The sequence below is a fragment of the Tamandua tetradactyla genome, chromosome 2 (assembly GCF_023851605.1).
Source record: "Tamandua tetradactyla isolate mTamTet1 chromosome 2, mTamTet1.pri, whole genome shotgun sequence".
In the NCBI taxonomy this organism is placed as follows: Eukaryota; Metazoa; Chordata; class Mammalia; order Pilosa; family Myrmecophagidae; genus Tamandua; species Tamandua tetradactyla.
In genome coordinates this window covers 111,163,013-111,188,436 of record NC_135328.1, presented here as the reverse complement: position 1 = coordinate 111,188,436, position 25,424 = coordinate 111,163,013, and the positions used below count along the sequence as shown (strand labels likewise).

At 34.7% G+C, this 25,424-nt stretch overlaps 1 non-coding gene across 1 annotated transcript; it reads left to right on the top strand.

Annotated features, from left to right (window-relative positions):
- Window positions 1-11,867: 11,867 nt before the first annotated feature.
- On the top strand, window positions 11,868-11,974 carry LOC143675225 (U6 spliceosomal RNA). The gene has a single exon (XR_013171467.1). It is a non-coding gene; the product is annotated as a U6 spliceosomal RNA (small nuclear RNA).
- Window positions 11,975-25,424: the final 13,450 nt, after the last annotated feature.

The following is a 25,424-nucleotide window of genomic DNA, read 5'->3' as shown; positions in this document are numbered from 1 at the left end:
ACTACATAGATAATCATCATTAATGGTTATTCTGAGCAATGATAGGCCCTGTCTCAACTCAATAGTTACCCATTAGTTAATAAGTCGAAGAAGGCATGAAACTACTATGCTATTTAATCATCCATTCCACAGAGTAAGTAACAGGCTGTCATGAAACTTTGGTGAGAAACTTAAACATTTTCAGATTTTGGAGTGGCAGAAGAAAATCATATTGAACTTTGAATCATAGCTAGAAACATAAATTCAGCTAAATAATAATAGCTCTTCCCTTTGCTTATTGAGATTTTCAATTTACATGTTAACAAAAATGAACATTTCCCCTTTAAATTAAAATCAAGTAAATCCCTGTCATCTCCCTCCCCCACTCTTGCCAATTCAGGATGTCGTTGTAATTTACTTCAGCAGAGGAAAATGGAATGTAATCCCTCTCTGCACCTGAACAATGAACTCATCCTGATGTTAAATAAAACATTTGTTATGATTCTGCTATGACCTGCCACTTTAATGATTGTAGAGATCAAGTAGACTGTTCATTCTTGGCAGGTAAAGGAAATGCAAAGAGTTTAGAACTGTGAATTGTTTTTAAGTAATTCATCTAGTCAACATAATTTGCTTAACAATGCATAAAATGTTGGAGATTTAAAATTTCTACTTTTCTTTTTCTCTTATGGTTGTTGAGCCAATATACTCTTTAGAAAAGTGATTATTAGGAATACAGTCTCCATTTACTATTTGTATAAGATAATAGAAATAAAATTCTGAACTATGAGCAAACTAAAAAGGCTTTGCTGTGAAGACCTCTGCTTACTTGGCGTTAAATTGGTAGGCCAGGAAACCAAGGTGGAGTTCTTTTCCTCTAAGCTACCTTCATTGATGCCAATCTTTAAAAAGCTGGAGGGAGTATATTTTGAATTAGTTCTATTTTATAGCATTCATCAAAACTGCTATAAGGAATGGGGAATACAACTGTCAAATGTTCAAGCAACTCTTGTTGATTTACATGTAATTCATCAGGAGCAATATACCAAAGAAAATTTAAACTGAAAGACAAATGAAAGACCAGAGGCTATTTCATATATTGTCTATGGCTTATCATACAAGGCAGACAAAGACTCATATATTCACCCAGCCATGATCCCCTCCTGTTTCTAGTTTCTTCAGAGAAACATTTTGTCCTTAAATGGGTATACACTGCTATTCCAATGGCCTCTTGGATTAGAGAAGCATTCTGGGTTGGTTTTGACCTCTAAGCATCAGTTTCCTGTATGTTAAAGTCTTTCATGGCCCAGAACTCTAATAATAGTTTCAATTCTATTCATCACCTCAAAATTGAAAGGATTACATGTACAACAAAATGGTAATTGATTTAATGATGTATTTTAATATGGGTAAAATTAATAAACTATAAAACATGTATCATTAATATGTCTTTTCTTTTAGAAAATGTTATACAGAAATTCATGTAAGTATGTATAGTGTGATGTGTTTTTTCTTTCATCAGCGTGTGTTCATGTGTGCTTATGCATGTCCTTCTGCTGAAGGAAACTTTAAAGAATGATATTAGGTTTGCTACTCTATGAATATATGGTTACTTCCAGGAAGTGTGTGCTTGCAGGGTTAATTCAGGAAGGTTATTGCCTAACAACCATACAGCAGTCATATCTCATCAACTTGAGCAGGAATAATTTATAGTTTAATCTTACATGCAGAAGTATTAAATTAGTATTACTCATCAGAACCTGCTTTTAATAAAACAAGCTGAATTAGCCACTGGAGAATCATATTTGGAAATTCAATGACAATTTTACATTTTTAATAAAGGCTCAGAAATATTATTGCAGAGCAGGTGGCACAGAGAACTGTGGTCAAATTTGACATTCATTAATAATTGAAGTGTGGGACGTGACAGAGGTGAAAATTGATATTGATTTCTTTCCTCTAATATTTGGAGGAGTTCTAAAAGGTAAATAAAATGAGATAACAAGACATATCAAGTCTTGCTGATTTCTTTGATCACCCCCTCCCCATTTGAGAACACATATCACTCCTTCGTCTGCCATGCTTTGAATAATTCAATGCCCACAGCCTTTCCAGTTCAATGCATTATAAAACACATTCAAGCTGAGTTTCAATCATATTATACTGAAAGCTGAATTTTTTATGAAGGATTATTTAAAACAAAATGCATCTTGGGCCCAACAGTCTTTGAAACCAAACAATCTTGAGAGTTCAGTAAGGAAATGTCAACACTGTGGAGAATTTTCTGATTCAGAAAATTAAAGGAATCTTGTTTGATGTATATTAACCATATCAATATTAACAACCTTCTATTGGATTTCAGCACTGATTTTGAGAGCTAAGGTATTATTGGTCTTGTATTTTAACTAGTTGTGAAAGCTCTGAGAAAGTTATTCTTGGGTTGAACTTGACCTGCCTCTGGGAATGCTTTCTGCTCCATCCATTTTGAAAAGCTGTTTTCAAGTGGATTTTTCTGCCTTACTTCTTCTTATCACTTGACACCTCCTGGGAAAATGGATGCTGAAATATGGATGTTAACACAGCAGATCCTTTGTTTGGTAATAGTGTCTATCTGCTACCCATCTTTAAAACATTATATTGCTAACCACACATTTGACATAAAGCAACTCATTTTACTGAAGACACCTGGCTTGAGATTCTAGAAGAAATAAGTCATTTCAAACTTCCTTTTTAACTTGGAGCCATAGCCTTATGCTGCAACTCTACTTGTTCAGCAGATCAGAGGCTCCTTTCTGCCAACATTCAAATAATTAAGCAAAATGGATTTCAATGGACTATATAAGTAGCAAGAAGAATGTTATTAATTATCAGTCATTCTCTCAAGTCACACAGAATTGTGTTACTTCATGTAAAAGAAACTCAGGCATAAACTGTTACAGTAGGCAAGGATACTAGCATAACTATTTCATCATTCAGTAGTTTACACTGTCAAACCACCATGAAAACTGGACTGCTGAGAATGTCATTTTAATTAAAATCTTTTTAATTCTTATTTTCCATTAAGAAATTGTCACAATACTATAAGCAAAATTAAAGAAAAGTAGGAAGGCATCCAAGGCATTAGGAATATAAAACACCCCCCAACACCATCTATATATATATATATACTGTGATAAATAGAGATAGAAATCTCTATTTCAATTGAGCATGGGCCTATTTATAGGCCTGTTTTCTTAGGAATAAAGAAGTCATTCCATTCAATATAAATGAGAAGATTAACTGATCCGGACATTCCTCTTGAATATAAGCCCAAGTAATCTTTACGTAAAGGTGTTTGAATATTGGACCCTCCCATAAAAGTGTCTGAATATTGGACCCTCCAATCGATCCAATACTCCAATACTGTGGAGTCATTCAAATGAGGAACTGCCTGAGGCCATGTTCAAAAAACACAAAGTAAGGCAAAGAACTGAGGAGAATGCCCATCCAAACCAAAACAAAAAGAAGAAGAAGAAAAAAATAATCAACCTACATTTCCTTTTTCTTCTCAGGTTCTATGCATTTTACAAGAGAAACACTGGGTTAGAATCAAATCCTTTAATTCTTAGACCTTAATGTAAGATCAGAGTTGAAGGATAAAACTATGAAGAAAACATGTAATCTAGAATCAGTTACGTTCTCTGAATGTGATATCACAATTTAAAAGTCCTCACAAAATATAAGGATAAATAATGTCAGACGTATAGTACCCGATTCCTTCAACCTCAACAAATTAACACTAGAAATATGTTTAAAACCCCAGCAGATCACACACTAACCAGAGTTAAACAACAGAAAGGCCTGTTCCATGCCGATTGACATTAGCTGTCAAGGAGAGAAAGAATAGTATAAAATTCTATCTGACTTGGCAGGGGCCAGCACAATTTCTATTCTTTTTTCAAAAGAAAGATGTAAGGAATTTGAGTTTTAAAACTCTGAAATGTCACCCCTTGACTCCCAAAAACCGATTGAGGCTATGTGTGTGCAGAGCATGGATGGAGATTCATACAAAGAAAATTTCTTAAAGAGAGAAGTCCCTTCCCGTATCAATGGACCACTAGAGTTTATCGGGGCAATGAAATGAGGATGCGCCATTTTAGTCAGCTTTTTGTATTTGTATATTTAAATTCTAGTCAATTTTTAGAAAGCATCCAATCACAGTGATAGGTATTTCCATATGTCAATTTTTAAATCCTCATCAAAACCATGTTGATATTATTTTCACCCTTTTCCAAATGTGGAAACTGAAGCTCTTTCTGAAAGTCAAGGAATTTCCCTACCTTATCAAAGATGTAAATTTGAGTTTGACCTCAAATTTCCTGAGTCTAAATCAGTTTTCTCATTTTATTTTGGCTGCTGTTAAAATCCTGTTAATTTATAAAGGCTTGGACCTTTATAAATTACAAGAATTACAAGAAATCACAAGAATTGGGGGCTTTAGTGCAGTCTCCTTAGTAGTAGATTTAACTTACATGCTTTCATTTAGTTTTCTTTTTGTGTAACTGTCAAAGAAGGAGATGAAAAAAATTGGATTCTATTTGCATATGTAACTAAAGAAAGCAGAACTGCTCTTACATTTAACAAAAACATCTTCTTGTGATCTCAGATTGACATCTTTATTCCTAAATCGGGCATAAATAATATTTATTGCCTAAAATGACTTTCAATAGACAAGCCTACTTATTGTTTACTACCTAGCAGGTGTCTATTTGTCAGTCTCTCTGAATATTCTAACAGAGAAAGAACCCGAAACTTAGTTTTCATTTTACAAGTATGCACTTAATTATTGACTTCAGTAGCCAGAATTAATGAAACTGGGTAAAATGACTCAAAGGTATCCCACAGGGTAAAATTAGGAATATAAATGAAAACTAAACAATGTTACTTTGATACTTTAGTTCAGTTTTTAATATACATCAGCTTTCAATTTATATTGAGTGGTTGAAATAGTTTAGAATTTGAATAATAAATATAATTTGGAGTCACTCAGGTACTAATAATACAACTTATCAAAGGTAAATATCTTACTTATGGGTAACTATTTCATTTACTGTAAAGGTACTAACTTCAAACATTATGGAATTACTATAGGAATGAACACACATATATAAGTTAAACAAAAGATTGTCTTCAAATAATTTTATGTGTGTCTGGGAAGTTCAGTCATGATAAAAGTGAAGTTGTGTCTAAAGATTGAAAAAATAAGCATTCAAAATTGATGTTGAAAAAAACATGTACTCATTTAAAAGAAAATAAAATTGGTTTTGTGCTTCAAACTATGTTCAAAATAAATCCCAGATCTATTAAAAATCTAAGTGATTGAAAAACATGGGAAATATTTGCATAATGGGGTCGTATGAGGCTGTGTTACAGAACAGTAGACCCTGAAGCTATAAAAAAAGCATATGTAATTTGTAAAATGTGAACGTTTGTTGGTAATAAATGAAGTCAAAATAAAATCATGGCCTTTGAAACAATATTTGCAACATATTTAATAGATAAAGGATGAATAGCCCTAGTGTATCAACCATGCCTACAAATTAATAATAAAAATAAAAACCATAAATATAATTTATTATAGATATTATAAAATATAATATTTTATAAAATATTAGCAGAGTTATAAATTATTATAATGTTTGAATAAAGTATAATGACATTGCGGTGGTTTGAAACTATATGTACCCAGCAAAACATGTACTTAAATCTAATCCATTCCTGTGGTTATAAACCCATTGTAAATGAGACCCTTTGATAAGGCTACTTCAGTTAAGGTGTGACCCACCTCATTCAAGATGGTCTTAATCCCATTACTAGCATCCTTAATAAATGTAATGAATACAGAAAGAGAGAGTGAGAGGGCCACAGAAGCAAGAAGGTGAAATCAGCAAAACCCAGAGGAAAAGTGAGAGACGAGTAAATGCCAAGATGTGCCTTCCCATGTGGCAGGGGAGCCAAGGATCTCCAGCAGCCAGCCTTTAAGAAAAAAAATCACCTTGGTGATGGCTTGATTTGTATGTTTTCTCAGCCTCAAACTGAAAAATAATAAATTCCCATCATCTAAGCCAACGCATTTCATATATCTGCTTTCAACAGCCTAGGAAACTAAAACAGGCCCCAATTCATTAAATAAAAAAAATTGTATTATCAGGACATTGTTTCAAGCCATGATAGAGTAGCTGGTATTGAACTTATCCTTCCACCATAAGCACGTCTATAATCTGGATATAACTTAGACAATTTTTGTAAGCACTTGATATTAACAAATATAAGGCTCAACTTCTAGAAAGTAGAGCAGCACATGAGACATGAGATGAGCTCTGCCTTTATTCTTGGTTTCTTCCTAAAGACATTTTTCCAAACTACAGCACAGGGAAGTAGAGCCCAATAGAGGATGGTAGGATTGTAGGTGGAGCACATAGAGATCAAAGTTTGAGATGAACAGCACAACAGCCAGAGCCCCGGAGAGGAGGGTCCTGCAGAAATGGAGACAAAAGACTGCACAAAGATTTCCCTTGAGTTTTCATGATGCCTGTTGTGTGCATGTGCATGGAGACAAACCAGGCAGCCCCGCAGAGAGAATTGGTAAGGGGCTGAAATTGAAGAGAGATTTATAAGGTTTCTGTGAAGACACTGAAGTTTAGACTTACCCAGAGTGGAGATATGTTAGTGAACAACTCAGATTTTCAATGAGGCTCTGACCATTCCACTGCCAGCAGTAAGAACCATGCAGTATGAGTAAGGGCTATGCTTAGTAATAAAGGCAAAACTGAAGCTAAAATATAGTATAAAAGCCTAAAAAAAACTTTAATGAGGTGATTCATCTGTAATTTTTTGGCCTGTCAGAAAAAATGATAATACATTTATCAGAAAATAAGATCACTTTTACCATCAAAATGTCTGGAATGCAGTAAAATTTACTAAATATTTAAAAAGCAGGTAATATTTACCCAATTCAATCGATAAAAAATTCAGAAAATATTCCAGACATTGGAGTTAGCAGAGAAGGACTAATCTAATCAATATCTTAAAGAAATTAGAGGGGAATTTGAACATAGTGGATTAAAAACTGGAGCATTTTATCAGAGAATTAAACTTTGTAAAATATAATCAAACAGACATTCAAAAATTTCAAAACAAAGCATCTAAAAATAAGAAAAAAAGTGATACTTAACAGCAGACTTGACACAGGCAGGAATAGTAGATCCAAATGTAGATATTTTTAAAATATTCACACTGAAGTACAGAGAGAAAAAATAATAGAAAAATTGGAACTGAATGTAAAAAAGTATCTAGACACAGTAAAAAGATATAATATACTTATAATTAGAAACCCAACAAAAGAGTAGAGAGAAAATGGGACAGAAACAATAACTACATGAATAATAATCATTAGTCACATCTGACGAACAGATTCAAGAGGCTTTGTGAATGCCAAGCAATATAAATGCAATGTAATTCTCATGTGGGTATATCACAGTTCATTCCTATAAACAAGAAATGAAGAGAAAAATTTTAAAACAGTTAGATAATAAAATTCAGTGGAACAATTAGAAGAAGGATATCTGACTTTACAATTAAAAAAAAAAAAAATTAAGCCAGAAGGCAATAGAGTGATATTTTTTGAGAAATGAAAGAAAAATACTGGCACCCTAGATTGTCCTAGATTGCATCTCTGGTAAGCAAACCTTTGAAATATAAATGCGAAGTTTTCATTGCTGGCTACGATGGAGCAGTGGGTAGAAGATTAGAAAAACAGAAGATGGTTGAGTTCCATTCACCCAGAGAGGAGACACCTTGCTAAAAACCTGGCACATATACAAGACACATGTGAAAGGCCATGCTTTAGAAGTAAAAGTAAACTAGACCTATATTAAAGACTATATTGGACCCACCATTAAAAAACTTAAAGGAAACCCTAAAAAGTATCAAGCATACGTTAACATATTAAATGCAAACACTCAACAAGGTAACAACCCAATGCCAAGTATCCATTCAAAAATGACCAGGTATGAGAAGAACAAAAATGCGACCCACCCCAAACAAGAGAAAAATCAATCGACAGAAACACACAGAAATACGGAGATAATATAACTTATAGACAAAGGTTTTAAACCGGGTATTATAAGTATGTTGAAATATTTAAAGTAAAACAAAAATTAAATGAGAAGAATGGATGGCATTTAAAAATGAGACCTCTATAGATAACACATACTGTATTTGAAATGAAGAATTCACTGAATGGGTTGAATAGCATACTAGTATTAGACACTGCAGAAGAAATGATCATCAGTTTGAAGGTCTGACAATAGAATTTATCCAAAATGAAACAGAGAATTAAAAAAAATAGAGTCTCAGTAACTTATGACACAATATCAAGCAATAAAGCAAACGTAATTAAAGTTGCCAGGCAAGGAGAAGGGCAAAAAGTCAACATGTGCTTTGGCATATCATAATCAAATTGCTGGAAACCAACATTAAAAAAATAAACAAAAAAACTGTAAAAGTGAGAGGACTAAAAAGGACACAATATGTACTGGGAGAAATATAAGAGTAAATGCAGATTTTTCATCTGAGAAAACATAATCCAAAGGAAAAATTGACTAATTCCTTTGAAGTGCTGAAGGTAAAAAAAAAAGTCATTACAGTTTTATATAAAGAAAAATATACCTCAAAATGCATTAAGGGCATTTTCAGACCAAGAAAAGAAGAGAGAATTTATTACTACCAGCTGACCTACACTACAAGTAATATCAAAGTGATTTCTTCAAGCTGAAGAAAATGACACCAGATGGAAACTTGGATCTATACAAATAAATAAGAATGAAGCTTGCTGGAAATGGTAAAATGTGGATAAATATATTCTTATAGCTTATGAAACTCTAAGAATAAGTTACTACTTAATCCAAGGGTAATAGCAATTTGCTGTTGGATCCATGACTTAAACAGAAGTAACATACATGAAGGTAAACACAAAGAAAAGGATAGACAGCAAAACAAAGTAAATTTGTAAGGTACTTACATTATACATTATGTGGTATAATATTTTTTAATGTAAATAAATTATTTAAAGATAAGCCTAAGAGCAAGCATTAATGTTTTTAAAAAGATATTTTAGCCATAAGCCAAAAGAGAACATACTAGAACCTTAATAATTAATCCAATTAATCTAAAAAGATAGGAAAAAAGGAAAGAAAGAAGAGCAGGTGGGATAAACAGAAAACAAGCTGGTAAACTTACTGCAAACATATTAATAATTACATTAAATATAAATTATACCAATTAAAATGGAGAGATTATGTGTCGGCAACAAAAAAACACAATTCAAATATAAGGAAACAGGTAACAGTAAAAGAGTGGAAAAAGATATGCCATGGAAATTCTAATCATAAGAAACCAGCAGTGTCTATATTAATATCAGACAAGGGGTGCTTCAGAGCAAGGAATATCACTAGAGATAAGTAAAGATATTTTATAATAATATATAAGAATCATTTCCACAAGAAGTATAAGAATTTTAAGTGTGCATTGACCTAATACTAGAGATTCAAAATATGTAAAGCACAAGTTGACAGAACCAAAAGGGTAAATAGACAATCATGCAATTATAGTTCATTTTTGTTTTAGTTTCTGAGCAAATTAAATTAGAAATTATAACAAAATAATATATCTGAATAATTCCACATATCTGAAAATTAATACACTTTTCAATAATATATGAGTCAAAAAATTATAAGAGATGTATTAGTTTTAACTAAATCTTAATGAAAGGGGTGCACAGGTAGTTCAGTGGTAGAATTCTCTCCCGCCATTTGGGAGACCTGGCTTCAATTCCTGGCCCATGCACTGGAAAAAAAAAAAAATTCAACAAATGGTGCTGCAATAACGGGATATTCACATGGAAAAGAATGAAATGTGTCTCCCCGCCCCACTACATAGCACACAAAAAAAATACCAACCACAGCACACATATCAAAATGTGTAGGATACAGCTAATGTAGTATTTAGAGTGATATAACTTCAAATGCTTATATTAGAAAAGATGAAAGATTTAAGTTCAGTGGTTTATGTTTCCACATTAAGAAGCCAGAAAAAATATGCCCTGAAATAGGTCCCAAGCTCTCCAAGAATATCAACCAGTTTCGTTCCTCTGCCCTGTAAGGTCAACACCCCTTTCCAGCACAAAGAAGTCAAATGATCATTGCCCAGATATCCCTGAAGATTGAGAGAAAGATCAAATGCAAGGAAGGAGGTGTAAATGAGAAACTAGGATTTAACAAATGACTGTGATTACTGACTCATTTAATAGATATTTCCTTTTAATGTTTGGTGTTTTAGAATAGCCAAAAGGAAATACCTAAAGCTGTTGAAGTGTAATCCAGTAGCCCTCATCTTTGACAATGATTGTATAACTGTATTACAAAAAAAAAAAATGTCAGTTGCTTGTGTCCGTATGGATCTACTTCTGTATGTTTTGCTTTGTTCCATTGATCTATATGTCTATTTCTGTCAATACTACACCGTCTTAGTTAACCTAACTCTATTGTAAGTCTTAAAATTGGGTAGACTGCAACACTAGCAGTCAATAAAAGGGAGGGGTAACGGGTTGGTGTGTTTGGGGTTTTCTTTTAATTTTGCTTTCTGGAGTAATGCAAAAATTCTAAAAATGATTATGGTGATGAATGCATAACTATGTGATGATACTGTGAACCATTGATTATATACTTTGGATGGTCTGTATGGCTTGTGAGTCATATCTCAATAAAATTACATTTAAAAAAGATGACAATATAAGTAAAAAGAAGGAAATAATAAAAAACATAAGTCAAGGAAATAGAAAATGGATAAATAGCAGTCAGTCATTGAAACCAGAAGTTCGTATTTTATAAAGATTGGTAGGACACAAATTGACAATATCATCAATGGAAGAGGGAACATTACTGCAATTATTTTATTTATTTATTTATTTATTTATTTTACATGGGCAGGCACTGGAAATCGAACCCAGGTCCTCTGGCATGGCAGGCAAGCATTCTCACCTGCTGAGCCACCATGGCCCGCCCAACAATTCTTAACAGCATTTTAAAAAGGCACAAAGGGAACATTATGAATAACTTTGTCAATAAGTTCCATAATTTAGTTTAATTTAAAAAGCTCTAAAAGGCAAAACTGATACCAGAGGTAATAGAAAATGTAAATTGACTTCTTCCTATTTTAATTAAAAAATTCCCACAAAGAAAACAACAAGTCCATTGGACTTAACAGTGAATGTTATTAGACAATTTAATAATAAATCATGCCTGTTTTACACAAACTCTTTCAGAAAAGAGAGGAAGATAAACCATTTTCAACTTATGAGACACTGTACTGTACTTCAATACCAAATCCTAACAAAGACTTTGTAAGTAAAGAAAATCACAGACCAATAACCTTCACAAATATGGACTCAAATACCTTACTAAAACATTTGCAAATTTAATCCACCAATATATAAAATGAGCAATGCATATGACCAAAGAAGTGGGATTAACCTAGAAATGAACTGTTTATTTGGCATTTGAAGATTCCACAGCCAGATCAATGGTGTCTAAGAAAACTCTGTATCATATTATAAAAACTGTACACTTTTCTCCTGATATCACGATCAAGGCAATAACGTTTATTCTTACCACCATTAATAACCATTCTAATCAAGGTCTCTATGAGTGCAATAAGACAAGAAATAAATGAGGCAGATTATGACTGTGTACATAGACAATCCTAAGAAATCCACAAAGCAAAATACTGAAGGTAATAAATAACTTAGCTGGGTCATAATATATATGATCAATGTACTAAAATCAGAGGTGGTGCTCGCTTCAGCAGCACATATACTAAAATTGGAAGGATACAGACAAGATTAGCATGGCCCCTGTGCAAAGATGACCTGTAAATTCATGAAGTGTTCCATATTTAAAAAAATTTTTAAGTTAAAAAAAAGCCAGTATTATAGCTGAATACTATTGGGTAAGGATTAAAATTTAAAAATGAAATAAATTGAAAAACAAGGTGGAAAAGAAAAATATTTAAAACAATCAAAATCATAAAATATTTAAGAAGAAATTTAACAAAATAATTACAAGATTTAACTCAAAATTATGGTATATTGCTAAGAGAAGTTAAAATACTCAAATAATGGAGAAATACACCATTTTCATGAATTTGGAAGCTCAATGTTGTTAAGATGTAAATTGCTAAGACATCTCCCAAATTTGTTTGTAGATTCAGGGCTAAACAAAATCCTTTTAAGAGGAGATTAGATAATCAAATCGCAGTGTATCCATACAATGGACTACTACACAGAAATAAAAAGCATGAAATATTGATACATGTAACAACAAGCTAGCTAATAAAGAGCAAATAATGTATATTACTGGGCTTCACTGTTAAAAGACAGATTTAAGAACTCAGCTCACGTCTGGTGGTCTAGGTAAGCCCTTTTAATTCTTTTCTCTTAAAAAATCATTTTATTTTTGTGTCATGGATTTGAGGACAGTGCTAATTGCTGCGTAAATTGAATAAAATCTGGTCTCTAGTTCACCTATCAGTACCAGAATAAAAGGAGATGACAAATTGCTTTTTCATGACCACAGCCTTAGACTTGCCATTGGGTGGGTAAATAGTTGTAGCTAGCTACCAGGTGGGCAAAGAACAGAAAATAGCTAAGTCCCAATTCCAGGTAGAGAATTTAAGAGAAAAGATTCTTAAATCTTTAGCAATTAACCAAACTGGATCCAGGAAATGTAAGACATGGTTCATACAATTGTATACTTGAGCAAGTTGACTGCTGAATTTAACCCAGTCATTCATCCAATCAGATTACCACAGATTGGGCATTCAATAATTTGAACAAAAGAACATGCTTTGATGATATTTCTTTGTAGTAAGCATTTATTCATTCCACTAACATTTATTGAGCACCCACTCTGGAAAATATATTCAGGGTGGGGGAAGGAAAAAAGGGAGAATACGGACATTACCCAAGGATGACTCTGATCATAGGGGTTTCTTATAGCCCAGTAAATGTGAAGTTTGTTAGGCTCCTAAACATTTTAAGGCAGAAGTCATGACTCAAATGGCTGCCACAGCATTTGATTCTGTAGCAAATAAAACTGATGAGCTATATTCCCAGAACTCACTGCTGCTTTGTGCTAACTATTCATCAAAAACTTAACTGGAATATGTGCAATTTAACATGACATCTGGCTCCCATTCTCTTTCCTAAGTTTGTGTACAAATACGTATGAATATAAAAAAAGATAATAATTCACAATGTTAAAAACTAAGGCTGGCAGAGACCTAAGCCAATGACTAATTGGGAAAACATTTAAAAATTTCCAAGTGTGTCAGTGCATTAATATTTTGCATTGGCCTTACTCCTTTTTTTAGTGTTATCTACTTTTTCTTTTTTACAAATTTCATGTAAATGTTGTATTTATCCTCCTATAGTCATTGTTTTAAGTTAAAATCTTAAATAATTCACTTCCTTAAACAAAGAAATGTACTGTTTTTGCCTTAGAGCTAATATTTAATTTACATACAGTAAAATCCACCCTTCTGTGTATGGTTCTGAATCTGGACAAATATATACAGTTATTTAACGACTACCACAGTCAACATATACAATATTTACATTACCCAAAATATTTACCTTGCTGTACACTTTTATTAAAGCCTTCCTTTGGCAACCATTGATCATTTTCTAGCCATAGAACTTACCCTTTTCCAGAATATCATGTAAAATGGATCTTATAATATGTAATCTTTTGAGTATGACTTCTTTCACTTAGCATGGATTATCTGAGACTTATCTATGCTATTGCTCATATCAATATTTCATTCCTTTTTATTGCTTGTAGCATTACATTTTGCTATTACACAGTAAAGGATCACATGGACGGCTCTCATTATGGCTATGACTAATAAAACTTTATAAACAATCATGTACTTTTTCTTTGAGTGAACATAAGTTTTCATTACCCTTCAGTAAACACCTGCGACTGGATTAGTAACTATGAGAAATGCATGCTTAAATTCATAGGAAATTGTCAAACTTTTTCTCATAGTGAGTACACCATTTTACATTCATTACTAGCAATATGTGTGTTCTAGTTGCTCCACATCTTTGCCATGAGTTGGTATTGTCAAGCATTTACTACTTATTTTTTATGTTAACCATTTTAATAAATGTATAGTACTATCTCATTGCTGTTTTAATTCACATCTCCATAATGTTTTAGTTTCCTAGGTTAATTAAAGCAAGTAGCATAAAATGGGTTAGATTAAACAATGGGAATTTAATAGCTTACAGTTCTGAAGCCAGAAAAATGTCTAAATCAAGGTATCATAAGGGTGACACTTTCTTTCAGAAGACCAGCTGCAGGCAATCCTTGGTTCTTCTGCCACATGGCAAAGCACATGGTAGAGTTTGCTGGTCTCTCCCTTCTCTTCTGAATTTTGTTGATTTCAGCTTCTTACTTCCATGGCTTTCTCCTTGTCTGACTTTCACTCTCTTAGAAAGGACTCCAGGAAACAGATTAGGACCCGTTCTGATTGAGTGGGTGACACCTTAATTGAAGTAGCCGCATCAAAAGGTCCTACTTACAAAGGGCCAACACCCAGGAATGGATAAAATTTAAGAACATATTTTTCTGGCATACAAAAGCTTCAAACCACCACACATAATAACTAATAAGGTTGATCACCTTTTCATGTGGTTATTTGCCATCTATTATTTTCTTTAATGAAGTATCTTTTCAGGGTTTTTTTGCCCATTTTTTAAAATGGGGTTGCTTTTCTTATTGAGTTCTTTACATATTCTAGATTCGAGTTCTTTAAAGGTTATACTTTTTTAAAGTATTTTTACCCAGTATGTGGCTTGCCTTTTGTTTTTTTTCAGAGTAATATTGAAGTGCAAAATTTTAAAATTTTGGTAAAGTATAATTTAGCTATTGTTTTTCATCTTATGCTTTTTTGGTTATATATAGACAAACTTCCAAACCCAATGTCATTACATTTTTCCCTACATTTTTTTCTAGAAAGTTTATGCTTTTAGCTCTTACATGTTGCTTTATACCTCATTATGAGTTAAGCTTTGTTTATGAGGTGATTTTGAGCTCCCCTTTTTATTTTCCTCATATACCTAGCTATTTGGTTCATTTATGGAAAAGGTTATCCATCTCCCATTGACTTGTCTTGGTATGTCTGGTAAAAATAAATGGATCATATACATATTGGTTATTTCTGGACTACCTTCTGTATACTGGCTCTTTAGTCTTCTGTATTGGAAAGGCTTTTGCTACCATTTATATATATTTTGTCTTTGCTCTTCCCTCATTATATAATTTTTTTCAGTTACTGCTGCAACCTGGTACTTTAAACTGTACAATGTATTTAAGATCCGTATGTCCTGCCACACCTAAGAACCCTCGCTTAGGCTTCCAGATCTAAACCACATTCTCTGGCACGATTTTTATAACATTTCTACATGGAAGTTTTGGAATCCAAATTAATTTAAGTTATTAGTCCTTTTAGCCAGCCTCTTGACTTAAGGACACCCCACAATCAGAACCCTGGAGGAAGGAAGGTGAATGGTAAGGCATAAACCTATAATTATTTTATTTATATCTTGGTGGCATCACCTTTTGATAAATATTCACAGCAGGTGCTTTATTTGTGAAGTCAAATATAGCTTACTCCATTAATTCATTCAACACATTCCACATTCCATAGGAGGAAGGGAACTAGGGAGGTAAGTAGTATCGGAGGGATTGCAAGTTAGGGAAACAAAGTAGGGTCTCATGGAGAAGATGACTTTTGAGAAAATACCTCATAAAATGAGTGAGTAATCTTTATAGATGTTTAGAGGAAGAGCAATTCAGGGCAAATGAACAGCTAATGAAAATTCCTGCCTAGTGTATTTTAAGAAACTTAAGGACTAATGAAGCCTGGGTGTCTAGAACAGTGCATAGAAGGAATCGATGTGGAGCAGACGAGACCAAGTATTAACATGCGCTATAATCATGTAGGAACTTTCATGCCATTGGAAAGACTTCAGCTTTTACTTTGATTTCAAGGAGGAAGACACTAAAGTCACCAGCATATATCTAAAATATTTTGAAAGGGTTCTCTGGCTACTGCATTGAGTTAATAATCTATGACAGCTTAACCCAGAGTGGTAGATGTGGAGGCAGCAAGAAGTTGTCAGTTCTGAGTATATTCCAAATATAGAGCTGACACAATATCCTGGTATATTGGATGTGGAAAGAAAAAGACAAAAGTAGTCAAAGATAACCCCCAACATTTTGTAGCTGATCAGCTGAAGTATAGAGCTGCTATCTCTTTTGGAATGTCTGTGGGAAAAGCAGGTATGGTGGTGAGTCTGTTAGGGGGAGGGGGTATATTAGCTTGAGGTGTCTATTACCTGACAAAGTAGAGACATCAAGCAAATAGCTGGATATATGAAACTGGAGTTCAGGAGCAATATCAGGGCTAGAGATAAAACTTTGACTCATTATTGTTGACAGAATTCCAAGCCATGAGATTAAAGGGCGTGAGCACAGAGAGAGAGAGAAAAAAAGGAATGTAAGAGCAAAGCCAGGAGAAGCCCAGCATTTAGAAGGTGATAAGAGCAGGGAGCAGAAATGGAGAATGAGAGATATAGGAGAGAGAAGTGGGAGGAAATCCAGAGGTTCCAGTGATGTTGAAATTAGGCGGAGAGGATTTTTCCAGAAGAAAAGTTGATAATTCTATTCTACAGAGAGATCAAAGATGTCAGAAAATAATTAACCATAAGCAAATATTATATAAAATCACAGATCTCTTACACAGTGCTGATTTGTAAATCTATCACCCCTCAATATTTTGTTAGCTATCTATATTCCCTCTATATCTTAGTATTCTAATAACAATGGATTATACTTTTTCGATATATAATTATATATACTGTGAAGATTATATAGTGAAAGGTATTTTATTAATAATGCCAACTTTTCATTCTTGCCTAATACTTGATTAATTAGTCTTTTTCCTTGTCTAAAATTTACTTAGCATAAACTTCACCACTTTAAAAAGTACACAATGCAGTGGTTCTTAGAATATTCACAACGTTTAAAAACCATCAGCACTATATAATTCAAGAACATTTTCATCACTCCCAAACGAAACCCTGTATCCATTAGCTGTCACTCCCATTTATCTCTCTATCCAGCCTTAATCTACTTTTTTTTTTATTAACGGAAAAAAAAAGAAATTAACACATTTAGAAATCATACCATTCTACATATGCAATCAGTAATTCTTAACATCATCACATAGATGCATGATCATCGTTTCTTAGTACATTTGCATTGGTTTAGAGGAACTAGCAACACAACAGAAAAAGATATAGAATGTTAATATAGAGAAAAGAAATAAAAGTAGTAATAATAGTAAAAAAAAAAACAAAAAAAATTCCTATAGCTCAGATGCAGCTTCATTCAGTGTTTTAACATGATTACTTTACAATTAAGTATTATTGTGCTGTCCATTTTTGAGTTTGTGTATCTAGTCCTGTTGCACAGTCTGTATCCCATCAGCTCCAATTACCCATTATCTTACCCTGTTTCTAACTCCTGCTGGACTCTGTTACCAATGACATATTTCAAGTTTATTCTCGAATGTCCGTTCACATCAGTGGGACCATACAGTATGTGTCCTTTAGTTTTTGGCTGGACTCACTCAGCATAATATTCTCTAGGTCCATCCATGTTATTACATGCTTCATAAGTTTATCTTGCCTTAAAGCTGCATAATATTCCATCATATGTATATACCACAGTTTGTTTAGCCATTCTTCTGTTGATGGACATTTTGGCTGTTTCCATCTCTTTGCAATTGTAAATAACGCTGCTATAAACATTGGTGTTCAAATGTCCGTTTGTATCTTTGCCCTTAAGTCCTTTGAGTAGATACTTAGCAATGGTATTGCTGGGTCGTATGGCAATTCTATATTCAGATTTTTGAGGAACCACCAAACTGCCTTCCACAGTGGTTGCACCATTTGACATTCCCACCAACAGTGGATAAGTGTGCCTCTTTCTCCGCATCCTCTTCAGCACTTGTCATTTTCTGTTTTGTTGATAATGGCCATTCTGGTAGGTGTGAGATGATATCTCATTGTGGTTTTGATTTGCATTTCTCTAATGGCCAGGGACATTGAGCATCTCTTCATGTGCCTTTTGGCCATTTGTATTTCCTCCTCTGAGAGGTGTCTATTCAAGTCTTTTTCCCATTTTGTAATTGGGTTGGCTGTCTTTTTGTTGTTGAGTTGAACAATCTCTTTATAAATTCTGGATACTAGACCTTTATCTGATATGTCATTTCCAAATATTGATTCCCATTGTGTAGGCTGTCTTTCTACTTTCTTGATGAAGTTCTTTGATGCACAAAAGTGTTTAATTTTGAGGAGCTCCCATTTATTTATTTCTTTCTTCAGTGCTCTTGCTTTAGGTTTAAGGTACATAAAACCGCCTCCAGTTGTAAGATTCATAAGATATCTCCCAACATTTTCCTCTAACTGTTTTATGGTCTTAGACCTAATGTTTAGATCTTTGATCCATTTTGAGTTAACTTTTGTATAGGGTGTGAGATACGGGTCTTCTTTCATTCTTTTGCATATGGATATCCAGTTCTCTAGGCACCATTTATTGAAGAGACTGTTCTGTCCCAGGTGAGTTGGCTTGACTGCCTTATCAAAGATCAAATGTCCATAGATGAGAGGGTCTACATCTGAGCACTCTATTCTATTCCATTGGTCAATATATCTATCTTTAAGCCAATACCATGCTGTTTTGACCACTGTGGCTTCATAATATGCCTTAAAGTCAGGCACCACGTGACCTCCAGCTTCATTTTTTTTCCTCAAGATGTTTTTAGCAATTCGGGGCACCCTGCCCTTCCAGGTACATTTGCTTATTGGTTTTTCTAATTCTGAAAAATAAGTTGTTGGGATTTTGATTAGTATTGCATTGAATCTGTAGATCAGTTTAGGTAGGATTGACATCTTAATTATATTTAGTCTTCCAATCCATGAACACGGTATGCCCTTCCATCTATTTAGGTCTTCTGTGATTTCTTTTAGCAGTTTTTTGTAGTTTTCTTTATATAGGTTTTTTGTCTCTTTAGTTAAATTTATTCCTAGGTATTTTATTCTTTTAGTTGCAATTGTAAATGGGATTCGTTTCTTGATTTCCCCCTCAGCTTGTTCATTACTAGTGTATAGAAATGCTACAGATTTTTGAATGTTGATCTTGTAACCTGCTACTTTGCTGTACTCATTTATTAGCTCTAGTAGTTTTGTTGTGGATTTTTCCGGGTTTTCGACGTATAGTATCATATCGTCTGCAAACAGTGATAGTTTTACTTCTTACTTTCCAATTTTGATGCCTTGTATTTCTTTTTCTTGTCTAATTGCTCTGGCTAGAACCTCCAACACAATGTTGAATAATAGTGGTGATAGTGGACATCCTTGTCTTGTTCCTGATCTTAGGGGGAAAGTTTTCAATTTTTCCCCATTGAGGATGATATTAGCTGTGGGTTTTTCATATATTCCCTCTATCATTTTAAGGAAGTTCCCTTGTATTCCTATCTTTTGAAGTGTTTTCAACAGGAAAGGATGTTGAATCTTGTCGAATGCCTTCTCTGCATCAATTGAGAGGATCATGTGATTTTTCTGCTTTGATTTGTTGATATGGTGTATTACATTAATTGATTTTCTTATGTTGAACCATCCTTGCATACCTGGGATGAATCCTACTTGGTCATGATGTATAATTCTTTTAATGTGTTGTTGGATTCAATTTGCTAGAATTTTGTTGAGGATTTTTGCATCTATATTCATTAGAGAGATTGGTCTGTAGTTTTCTTTTTTTGCAATATCTTTGCCTGGTTTTGGTATGAGGGTGATGTTGGCTTCATAGAATGAATTAGGTAGTTTTCCCTCCACTTCGATTATTTTGAAGAGTTTGAGGAGAGTTGGTACTAATTCTTTCTGGAATGTTTGATAGAATTCACATGTGTAGCCGTCTGGTCCTGGACTTTTCTTTTTAGGGAGCTTTTGAATGACTAATTCAATTTCTTTACTTATGATTGGTTTGTTGAGGTCATCTATGTCTTCTTGAGTCAAAGTTGGTTGTTCATGTCTTTCCAGGAACCTGTCCATTTCATCTAAATTGTTGTATTTATTAGCGTAAAGTTGTTCGTAGTATCCTGTTATTACCTCCTTTATTTCTGTGAGGTCAGTAGTTATGTCTCCTCTTCCATTTCTGATCTTATTTATTTGCATCCTCTCTCTTCTTCTTTTTATCAATCTTGCTAAGGGCCCATCAATCTTATTGATTTTCTCATAGAACCAACTTCTGGTCTTATTGATTTTCTCTATTGTTTTCATGTTTTCAATTTCATTTATTTCTGCTCTAATCTTTGTTATTTCTTTCCTTTTGCTTGCTTTGGGGTTAGTTTGCTGTTCTTTCTCCAATTCTTCCAAGTGGACAGTTAATTCCTGCATTTTTGCCTTTTCTTCTTTTCTGATATAGGCATTTAGGGCAATAAATTTCCCTCTTAGCACTGCCTTTGGTGCATCCCATAAGTTTTGATATGTTGTGTTTTCATTTTCATTCACCTCGAGGTATTTACTAATTTCTCTTGCAATTTCTTGTTTGACCCACTTGTTGTTTAAGAGTGTGTTGTTGAGCCTCCATGTATTTGTGAATTTTCTGGCACTCCACCTATTATTGATTTCCAACTTCATTCCTTTATGATCCGAGAAAGTGTTGTGTATGATTTCAATCTTTTTAAATTTGTTAAGACTTGCTTTGTGACCCAGCATATGGTCTATCTTTGAGAATGATCCATGAGCACTTGAAAAAAAGGTGTATCCTGCTGTTGTGGGATGTAATGTCCTATAAATGTCTGTTAAGTCTAGCTCATTTATAGTAATATTCAGATTCTCTATTTCTTTATTGATCCTCTGTCTAGATGTTCTGTCCATTGATGACAGTGGTGAATTGAAGTCTCCAACTATTATGGTATTTGTGTCTATTTCCCTTTTCAGTGTTTGTAGTGTATTCCTCACGTATTTTGGGGCATTCTGATTCAGTGCGTAAATATTTATGATTGTTATGTCTTCTTGTTTAATTGTTCCTTTTATTAGTATATAGTGTCCTTCTTTGTCTCTTTTAACTGTTTTACATTTGAAGTCTAATTTGTTGAATATTAGTATAGCCACTCCTGTTCTTTTCTGGTTGTTATTTGCATGAAATATCTTTTCCCAACCTTTCACTTTCAACCTATGTTTATCTTTGGGTCTAAGATGTGTTTCCTGTAGACAGCATAGAGAAGGATCCTGTTTTTTAATCCATTCTGCCAGTCTATGCCTTTTGATTGGGGAATTCAGTCCATTAACATTTAGAGTTATTACTGTTTGGATAATATTTTCCTCTACCATTTTGCCTTTGGCATTACATATATCATATCTGATTTTCCTTCTTTCTACACTCTTCTCCATACCTCTCTCTTCTGTCTTTTTGTATCTGACTCTAGTGCTCCCTTTAGTATTTCTTGCAGAGCTGGTCTCTTGGTCACAAATTCTCTCAGTGACTTTTTGTCTGAGAATGTTTTAACTTCTCCCTCATTTTTGAAGGACAATTTTGCTGGATATAGGAGTCTTGGTTGGCAGTTTTTCTCTTTTAGTAACTTAAATATATCATCCCACTGTCTTCTAGCTTCCATGGTTTCTGCTGAGAAATCTACACATAGTCTTATTGGGTTTCCCTTGTATGTGATGGATTGTTTTTCTCTTGCTGCTTTCAAGATCCTCTCTTTCTCTTTGACCTCTGACATTCTAACTAGTAAGTGTCTTGGAGAATGCCTATTTGGGTCTAATCTCTTTGGGGTGCACTGCACTTCTTGGATCTGTAATTTTAGGTCTTTCATAAGAGTTGGGAAATTTTCAGTGATAATTTCTTCCATTAGTTTTTCTCCTCCTTTTCCCTTCTCTTCTCCTTCTGGGACACCCACAACACGTATATTTGTGCGGTTCATATTGTCCTTGAGTTCCCTGATACCCTATTCAAATTTTTCTATTCTTTTCCCGATAGTTTCTGTTTCTTTTTGGAATTCAGATGTTCCATCCTCCAAATCACTAATTCTATCTTCTGTCTCTTTAAATCTATCATTGTAGGTATCCATTGTTTTTTCCATCTTTTCTACTTTATCCTTCACTTCCAGAAGCTCTGTGATTTGTTTTTTCAGTTTTTCTATTTCTTCTTTTTGTTCAGTCCATGTCTTGTTCATGTCCTTCCTCAATTTATCGATTTCGTTTTTGAAGAGGTTTTCCATTTCTGTTCGTATATTCAGCATTAGTTGTCTCAGCTCTTGTATCTCATTTGAACTATTGGTTTGTTCATTTGACTGGGCCATATTTTCAATTTTCTGAGCGTGATCCATTATCTTCTGCTGGCGTCTGGGCATTTAGTCAGATTTCCCTGGGTGTTGGACCCCAAAGGTTGAAAGATTTTTCTGTGAAATCTCTGGGTTCTGTTTTTCTTATCCTGCCCAGTAGGTGGCGCTCGTGGCACACGTTTGTCTATGGGTTCCACCAGTGAAAGTTGCTATGGGTCCTTTAACTTTGGAAAACTCTCGCCGTAGGGAAGGTTCGGCAGCCGAAGTGTCTTGGAAGAGTGCCAGCCGGCCCGGGGGTCCGAACGCGGGGAGGGTCGCCGGCCACCGCAGCACGGGAGAGCGCCCGACCGAATTTCCTAGTCAGCCAGGGTGCCAAGCGTGGCGGGAGGGCGCCAGCTGCCGCAGCCCGGGAGAGTGCACTGTTCCCAGCTGGACCGGGGAGTCACGTGTTTGGAAGGGACCCCCCGGTCACCATTCCCCGCAGTCTGGGGATTTCCAACCCAACTCTCTCAGTTGGTCCGGGGGGCCTCGTGTGGTGGGGGCACCAGCCGCTGTGGCCCAAGGGGACCGCCTGCCCAATTCTGCCAGCTGGCCTGGGAAGGAGGAAGGGAGGGACTCCGGCCGCTTGCCATCCCGCCCGGGAAAGCCCGTGCCCCTCGGCGATCTCACCGGAGCTGGTTCTCCCAGACAGTCAGCCGTTCCAGGATGGGGTACGCCGTCCCTTTGATCTCCGTCGTGGCTCCGGGAGCTGCTCTATATTGTCTCCACTCCCCCAGTAGCTGTTCTGGAGGAGGAAAGGTGAGGGTGGCAAGGCTGTCGAGGCCTGTGATGGAGGAGCTGGTGAAGGCGGAAGAGGGCACGGTGGTGGTTGGAGAGCCGCCGGAGCAGGAGGAGAAAGGGAAGGATAAGATGGTGGATGGAGCACCACCGGAGCAGAAGGGAGAAGAGGAAGAGGAGGGCGGGCGGGCTGGCTGGCTGGCGGGGCGTGGGCGCCGCGCGCCGGGCCGGCGGACAAAGAGGGAGGGGAGGGCAGGCGGGCTGGCTGGCTGGTGGGGTGTGGGCACCGCGTGCCGGGCCAGCGGACAAAGAGGGAGGGGAGGGCGGGCGGGCTGGCTGGCTCGTAATCTACTTTTGACAACTACTAAACTACTTGTCTCTATGGATATGCCTATAGTAATTGTTTCCTATAAATGGAATAACACAATAAATGGATTTTAGTGTCAGGCTTCTGTCATTTACCATAATGTTTTCAAAGTTCATTTGTGGCGGCGCATGAATCACTACTTCAATTCTTTTTATGGCTGAATAATATTCCACTGTGTGAATATACTGCATGTTGTCCATTCATTGGTTGATGGGCCTTTGAGTTCCCAATTTCTGAGAAAAAATCCAGTCATGATATTGCTATGGATTGCATTGAATCTGTAGAGCAATTTTGGTATCATTACTAACTTTGCAATATTAGCTCTTCCAATCCATAAAAGTGGGATGTATTTCCACTTATTTAAGTCTCCTTTAATTTCTATCAACAATATTTTGTAGTTTTCAATGTCCAAGTTTTGTATTTCTTTTGTTAAATTTATTCCTAAATGTCTTACTATTTTTTAATCTATTATGACTGGAATTGTTCCCTTAAATCCATTTTTGAAGTCTTCATTGCTAGTATATATGCATACAACTGATATTTTATATTGTACTTATATCCTGAAAGCCTGCCAAAATTGCTTATTTTAACTCTAACAGTGTTCTTGTCAATATATAAGATAATTAAGTCTGAAAATAAAGATAGTTTTACTTCTTCTTTTGCAATTTGGATGATTTTTTGTTTCTTTTCCTTGCCTAACTGCCTGGTTAAAACCTCCAGTACAGTGTTGAATAGCAGTGGATAAGAATGTATATTATGGTCTTTTTTCTGATCTTAAAGGGAATGCATTAATCTTCCAAAATAAGTATGATATTAGCCATGGGTTTTTCATAAGCACCCTTTATAAGATTGAGAAACTTCCTTTCTATTTCTAGTTTGTTGAGAATCTTTTATCATCAAAGCGTATTGAATTTTTTCGTATTTCTATAAATGCTTTTTCAGCATTTATCGAGATGATCATGTGGTTTTTATCCTCTATTCTAATATGCTTTTTATGTTAATTGATTTCCATATGTTCAACAAAACTTGCATTCCTGCATAAATGTGACTTGATCATGGAATATATTCCTTTTCATATTTTGTTGGGTTCTGTTTGCTAATGTTTTATTAAGAATTTTTGTATCTATATTCAAAGGGATATTGGTATATAGTTATTTTGTGAAGTCTTGTATTTTTTGTTAACAGGTTAATACAAGGCTTATAATTTGAGACTGGGAGTTTTCCCTCATCTATTTTTTTTGACAAGTGGGCAGAATGTTCTATAGATTGTGTTGTGGGCAGAATGTTCTATAGACATTTGTTAGGTCTAATCGATTTATAGAGTTTTGAAGTTTTCTATTTCCTTGTTGTACTTCTGTATAGTTATTCTATCCATAAATGGAAGTGGAGTATTAAAGTCTTTCACTCTACTATTTCTTCTTTCTGTACTGCCATTTTTCAAAGTATTGTTGGTCACTGTATTTTTAGGTACAAATATATATATATAATTTCTCTATTTTCTTGATGAATTGACCTTTTATGATAATAAAATGTCCACCTTTCTCTCTAGAGATTTTTGTGTTAAATTCTATTTTTTTTAGAAAAAAGAGAATATATAGCCACTTTGGTTCTCCTTTGTTATTGTTTACATAGTAATTTACAATTCACTAATGATCAGTTGAGCATCTTTTTAGGTGCTATACATATATTACCTGTGTGAAGTGTCCATTTCAGTCTTTTGGCCATTTTTATTGTGTAGTTTGTCACTGAGTTTTGAGAATTCTTTGTATATTATGAATACAAG